We start from the raw sequence: 7259 nt of genomic DNA on the forward strand, positions 1-7259 counted from the left end.
GTGAACTGGTTAATTTTTTAAGATCACATGACAGTATTTTAAAAAATTTTTCCTGACCCCCTTGATAATCAGCCTACGGTTGACATATCTTGCAACAAAATATTTGAAGAGATAATCCAATCAAGGCAAACGTTAGCCCTCCTGACAGGTCTGTTTTTAGCATTTTGCCCTAAAGTCTAATTAGGAACCTTTAGGAAATTCTAAATTTTCTAATTCATCTTCCCAAAAGGCTATGCTGTAGATTTCGACCTTATTTGGTTCTCCTATTTTGAATCAAATTTTCTCAAGAAATTGGAACATTAAGTTACTCCAAATGCCCAAAATAAAAAGCCAAGGGAACCGAAAATTTGACTTAGCAGCCATGTGTGAGCGACAGTAGTGAGTGTCGGGGATATAAAGAACATGAACTTTTCAGAGTGCCTTAAAATAACATGTTATTTAACGTGCTGATTATTTGGTAATTTTAAAAAAATAATATGAGTTTATTGCTTTATCAAGAGAAGATTAAGCTGCGCTTTTCATCGCACTCTTTCTTCTAAAGCACTGGAATTATGCTCTTTGTGCAGTGCATGCCCAGCTGCTGCCCTGGTAAGTCCCACAAACTGGTTGCACAGCTGTGCTGGCTGTTCCAGATTTTGGAATTGGAATGTTCTTCTTAGGAGTCTCAGCGATTCTGGCCCAGATTTCATGTGAACATTTTCATAACCCACAGTTGAAAAGCATCTGTTTTTGTGAACATCACATGCAAAGTGGTTTAGTTTTTTAATCAAGTGGTTTTAGTTTTTTTGTGTTGTGCGTGTGTTTTAGGAGTGTGGAGTATTTGTCTTTGTATTGTTGGAAATATTTAGACAAACTTACCAACTTCTTGCAGAAAACTCAGAGTACATGAAAAGGTGATCAACATCGCTAAACCACAATGCAAATTAAAACCACAATGAAATATTACTTCACACTGTTAGAGTGGTAATTATTATAAAAAATAGCAAGTGTTGGCAAGAATATGGGGAAATTGAAACCTCTGTACACTGTTGGTAGGAATGTAAGATGGTGCAGCTGCTATGGAAAAATAGTATGAAGGCAAAAACATAAAAATAGAACTATCATGTGATCCAGGAATTCCACTTCTGGTTATATGTCCAAAAGAATTGAAATCAGGATCTCAAAATTATATAATTGCACCATCCTTCACAATAGCCAAAATGTGCAGACAATCAGAATGTTCATTGAGGGATGATTGATAAAGAAAATGCGGTAGTATATGCATGCAATAAAATAGTGCTCAGCCTTCAAAAGGAAGGAAATCCTGCCACATGCAACAATACGAATGGACCTGGAGGAGGAGCTGCTAAGTGAAATAAGCCAGTTAAAGAAAGGCAAATATTGCTTGATCCCACTTATATGAGATATTTAAAATAATCAAACTCACAGAAGTATGGAGGAGAAGGGTGTTTGCTGGGGGCTGAAGGGAGGAGAAAAGGGACAGCTGTTGTTGTTTTTTTCAGTGGATATAAAGTTTTAACCCAAGATGAGTAAGTTCTAAAACTCTTCTGTGAAACATAGTGGGTGTAGTTGGAAATACTCTATTTTACACTTAAAATTTGTTAAGAGGGTAAATCTCACGTTTAATGTTCTTACCACACATGCATATACATATACATACACACAAAAAGCAAAGGAGCAGAGGGAGACGTTTAACAGTGATGAATTTATCTTGATTGTGGTGATGATTTAATGAGTATTTGTTCATTAAATTATGTACATTAAATGTGTGCAATTTTCTGTATATCAATTATGTTTGATAAAGCTGTTAAGGGGGTCGGGGGGAAGCTCAGATGATATGAAGCTAAGTAGCCTAGTATTTCCAGTAACCAGGTGAAGCTAAACACCTGAGTGTTTTAAAATACTTTTATTCCATTCCTCTTCCTTTTTCAACTAAACTTGACAGTAGCCAAGATACATTCATATATTGATCTCTGCATTATGCATTCCCAAAGTCCGTTCTGTTTTAGCATCTGTTCAGGACCAGTCTCTCTGACAGTTCTTCCTCACTGACTCCTTCCCTTCACTCAACTACTTAATACTCACACAGAAGAGTGCAGTGCACTCCCTCTGTTTCCAGTTTCTTAGAGTTTTTGTCCACTTAGAACATCATATGCTCTGAATCTTTGCCTAGTCTCTCCCAGAAAGCAAAATTCAATTATCTTTTGCTTCATCCCATGTGGTCTATTTAATACAAGGCCAAGTAATTATATATCTATGTTATATATCTATAGTTATAGCTATATCTATTGCTAGCTCATCTATATCTACCTATATATCTTAAACTATGAAATTGATGCATGATATCAGTTTATTATATTCAATTTCTCTGTATTAAAGTTATGTTTGCACCACTTTGTCATTTACTAGGTTGTGAGTTCCTTGAAGGCAACATTATGTCTTATTCATTTTTTTTCACCAAAATTAAGCAATTAGTTGCTTAGTACATGTAAATTCTAATCTGAACTAAACATTTGAAGTTCATTTGGGCTTTTCTGCCTAGAACCAAACTTTGGAATTAAAATTACAATTTAAAACAAATTTTAAGGTAGAAAAAATTTATGTATAATGACACCTTAGTTTGTGCCCTGCCTTCTAAGAGGAAAAAATACTTTGTTGCTTGGGATCAAAATATTGTGTTGATTGGGTTGACCAGATTGAGTAGAGCCATACCTGAAAAGACTTAAAATGGGCTAGAGTGATTTCCACTAGCAAGATCTGACAGCCACCTGACAAATAACAGTTAATTGTGGAAGCTGGAGCAGTGGCTTATACATTCAAAGTCAGCAAATTCTGAATTTTAAAGAGATTTTGCATGAAGTTTAAAAATTAAACAGCAACAACAAAACAGAATGGAATCCTTCTGGCATTCATGAGACTTAAGTGAAGAATTGCTTTGCTTTTCAAGGTTTTTTCCTCCTCCTCCTCCTCCTCCTCCCCCTCTTCCTCCTCTTCCTCCCCCTCCTCCTCCTCCTCTTCTTCCTCCTCCTTCTCTTTCTTCTTCTTCTTCCCAATAAAAAATATTTTTTTACAAAAACATGAGGTGGGCCAGATTTTGCCCAATGAAAATAAATAGTTTGCTAACCTATACTTTATAGAGAATCAAACACTCTTCAGAAAGCAGACTAGGTGATATATCAGCTTACTTCTAATTCAAAAGTTCTATAAATCTATGCTATTGTAACTAAAGACTCAGCCAAAAACATTGGAACAACATGGATGAATCTTGAGGACATTATACTAAATGAGAGAAGTCATCTAGAGAAAGACAAATACTGTACAATATCACTAATACGTCAAAGCTAAAAAATGCAGGGGTGGGGGTTGGGGGGCTAGAAGAATTGGGGAAATGTTATTAAAGGATACAAACTTGCAACTAGAAGATGAACAAGCTATCAGGGTTTATTTCAAAATGTTGGCATTTCTTTTGCATGCTGTTCATGCAAGAAACAGACAAACATAAATGCACATTATGTAGTAATTCAACCTCTGTGACAAGTACAGTGGTGATGGTGGTAGTAAAAAGGTATGGTTTTGTGGCCCTTATATCATGCCATTTAGGTGACCATTATAAACCTGGTTCAACATAGTTTAAAAGCTTTCTGATATATTTTGAACATTTTCAAGAAATAAGTTCAGTGAAATCCATTGAATGAAAGAACTATCTATAAACTTTACATATACTCTACAGATAGTGTATATAAAATTTATATTTTGCTAATAGCAGATTTTATGTTATTTTCTTTTTACAAAAACCATATGTATACTATAATTTAAAAAAATACTGAGAGTGTGTATCTGTTTTTAATTTCTGGTTCCTGGCATTTAGCTCCTAAATCCCTTGGAATTTCCTAAGGGAAAGGGAGGTAAGAACATCCTCTGTTTAAAGGAAGCTCTATTGCTTAAACCTTAGATAGCTTCAAGATGGTAGCTGATCTCCAGAAAGCCCAAGACTTGATTAGGAGTTTGGAACTTTCACCCTCACCTTCCAACTTCCGGGGATAAGAGAAGTACTGAAGATTGTTTGAGTTAATCATAACAAATCAATAATTTAATCAATCCTGCACTTGTAATGAAACCTTCATGAAAATCCCTATTTGTGTGGGGTTTTTTTATGTGTTTTATTTAATTTTTCTTTTTAGTTTAAGGAACTCATTTTTCAAATTATGTGAATTGAGAATTTCTAAATTGTCAAAAACCTCAACATGTGAGGAAGGGGATACAGCCCAACTCTATGGGGATAGAAGCTCCTGCACTTGGGACCCCTTGTTCTGTACAACTCTTTATTGAGCTGTTCATTTGTACATTTTGTAATAAACTAGTAAAGATAAGTAAAGTGCCCTCTTGAGCGAATTCTGTGAGTTATTTTAGCAAGAAATCAAACCTGAGGAGCTAGTTGTGGGGACTTCCAAATTATTCTTCTTCTTTCAGTCAGTCAGAAGAATGCTAGCTGGGGACTTGGGTTTGGTATCTGAGGTGAGAGAAGTCTTAGGTGAATTCTCCCTTGGGTGACTTTTCCCTTGGGCTCAGTCTTAACCTTGCGGAGTCTGACACTAACTGCAGGTAGCTGGCATCAAAATTGATTTGAATTCTGGGATATTCAAGTGCCATTAGAATTGATGTTGGTGTCAAAAGGTAAAAACCTCTCAGAAAGTAAAAAAATAAGAAAATTGTAACATTCACCACTCCTCAGATAAGCAGAGGGAAGATACATAGATAGATACACACATATACATTTTCTCTTCCACCGCACACATTCACACCCACAGACAAATGGTTCATAATAATTTAGGATTATAACATACAGATCTTTGAACTGTTGTTCTTTGAACAATAGATCTTTGATCTATTGTTATTGAAAATATTTTCTTTAATAGAATAGGATACAAATTTATTGACATACGTACTTTAATGTCAACCATTATATTTCAAGATATCATAAATAGTCATTTTAATATTTTGCGTTTTAGGAAAAGCTGTACTAAGAAAACATAATCCCACAAAAATCATAGCAAAAAAAACCCAGTAAACTGACTATCCATAACATTTTCTATTTTCTTTCCAACTAAAGTGAGACTGCACATGAGTTTATACAACCCTCCGGAAGATTGTTTTGTAATACAGATGTTCCTCGACTTACAATGGGGTTGTGTCCTAATAAATCCACTGTAAATTGAAAATATCATTGTAAGTCAAAAATGTACTTAATATACCCAACTTACTGAACAGCATAGCTTACCCTAACTTACCTTACAGTGAGAATTATCTGGAGTCTTAGCTCAAGAGTAATTGCCTTTTTCTGCTCCTTTTTACCAGAAGTAGCAGACAGAGATGAGAGTTTTGTAGACAATGATGTTATGTGAAAACTCAAAACTCAACATGCCAGAATGCTGTCAACATGGTACAGTGTAGAATATCAGTTGTTTTCCCTCATCACTGTGTGGCTGACTGGGTGCTGTGGCTACCGCCCCTGCCCAGCATCATGAGAGAATATCCTACTCATATTTCTAGGCCAGGAAAAGATGAAAATTCAAAGTAAAAAAAGAAGTGAGATGATGTAATGACCATTTGTGTGAAATAGATCTAATAATACTAAAAAGTATTTATTACCTGAATTCTGGAGGTACTGTGTTTCAAGCTAACTTTTAGAGATTCTTTTATTTATTATTAAAGCCAACCTTTATTGGAACAAAACGTTCAATTTATTTGAAATCTAATACACAGGAGAACTTTGGATGACTGAATCTTTGGATAAGCTGAGATATTCTATTAATCAAAGGAGACAAAAGAAACACAATTCAAATTCCTCATAAACTGAAATCAATAGGAATCTGTCAGGCTGAATTAAGCAATATTGTATTACTAACTTCATATATTATCTAGTGTGGCTAAATAATTTTATTTATTTTTATCTGACTTTTTTCTCTTGTACATAAGAATCTGGAGTCATATAACTTTTGCACATAGAAGGATCTTAGATATTAAACAAATAATTCATAAGCTACAGTGCAAACTCCTTTGAGGTAAATGCTGTATTTTCTTCATCTTTAGATAAAACAGTAAGATACACAAGTATACCTACTTTTTAAAATATTATTAAATTTAAAATGAGGAAACTATGTCTGAAGAAGTTAGGTAACTTATCAAATGACTAATCGAGACTTAGATGCAGCTAGACTTTAGAATTTACTATTTTTAATCCTAGACATTAGTAGTATTATGGCAGACTTCCTCTATTAACGTAAGTATCTTTAACAATAGGAATTATTATATATGCAGCTTTTATTTCATAATGATATAAATTTAATTATGTCCAAGGTTCCATACTGAAATTCCCAGACAGGTTAGGACGAGTACAGTAAGGGACAGAATATAGAGGATTGTGGTAAATTGAATAAGTCTCCTGATTCTTAGCTCCAGGAAACCTTGGAAACATTATTGCTGGAGGTGCAGCAAGAAGCTGCTCTGCCTCAGTACTTAAAACAGACATAAGGCAGAGTTTAGCTGCCATTGAAGGAAAGGGTCAGGGACACAGACAGAATAGTAAATATTCTTACAAAAGAGAAAGAATCCAGATACTGACCAAGGAAATAAGGCAGACAAACACCATTACTATTATTGTTCATCTGATTTTGAAACTACACCACAGTCTTCTGGCCGGTCATCGCTGGTCAATCCTTCCTCACATAGGAGTAGTAAGAAAAAAAAATCCTAAAGGACAGTTTTCAGATAGCTAAGTCCATCCCCAAACCCCTAAGAAACCAAGTCATAAGGGTCCATCCAACAGAAAGGAAGTCCGAGTGGGATTTCGCTCCCAGAGCCTGAATAGGGAGCCACTTCGGAAAGATATTGATCTCGTTACAAAATGGGTTCTTTCTGCAAGACTGCTAAAAATCAGTGAATTTCAGAGTGAAGTGACTGAACTCCACATCAAGTTAGCTGAGCAGCTAAAAGAAAATAAGGCTTTGAAAAGGCTTCAATACAGACAGGAATAAGTTTGAAGATACAGAAAATGAAATATCACAACTTATTACTCATCATAACAATGAGATCACAGCATTCAAAGAACGCTTAACGAAAATCTCAGGAGAAAGAACAGGCAACTGAGAAAAAGGTGAAAGATGCAGAAGGTGAACTATTTAAGACAAAATTTTCCTTAAAGAAACGAAAATGATCTCTGAAGCTAGACACCTACCTGAGCGAGATGATTTGCAAAGATA

At 35.0% G+C, this 7259-nt stretch overlaps 1 pseudogene; it reads left to right on the forward strand.

The window, feature by feature from the left end:
- Positions 1 to 4482: 4482 nt before the first annotated feature.
- Positions 4483 to 7259, forward strand: part of LOC102766370 — a 3551-nt pseudogene continuing 774 nt past the window's right edge.

The sequence above is a fragment of the Myotis davidii genome, unplaced genomic scaffold (genome assembly GCF_000327345.1).
Source record: "Myotis davidii unplaced genomic scaffold, ASM32734v1 scaffold560, whole genome shotgun sequence".
Taxonomy (NCBI): domain Eukaryota; kingdom Metazoa; phylum Chordata; class Mammalia; order Chiroptera; family Vespertilionidae; genus Myotis; species Myotis davidii.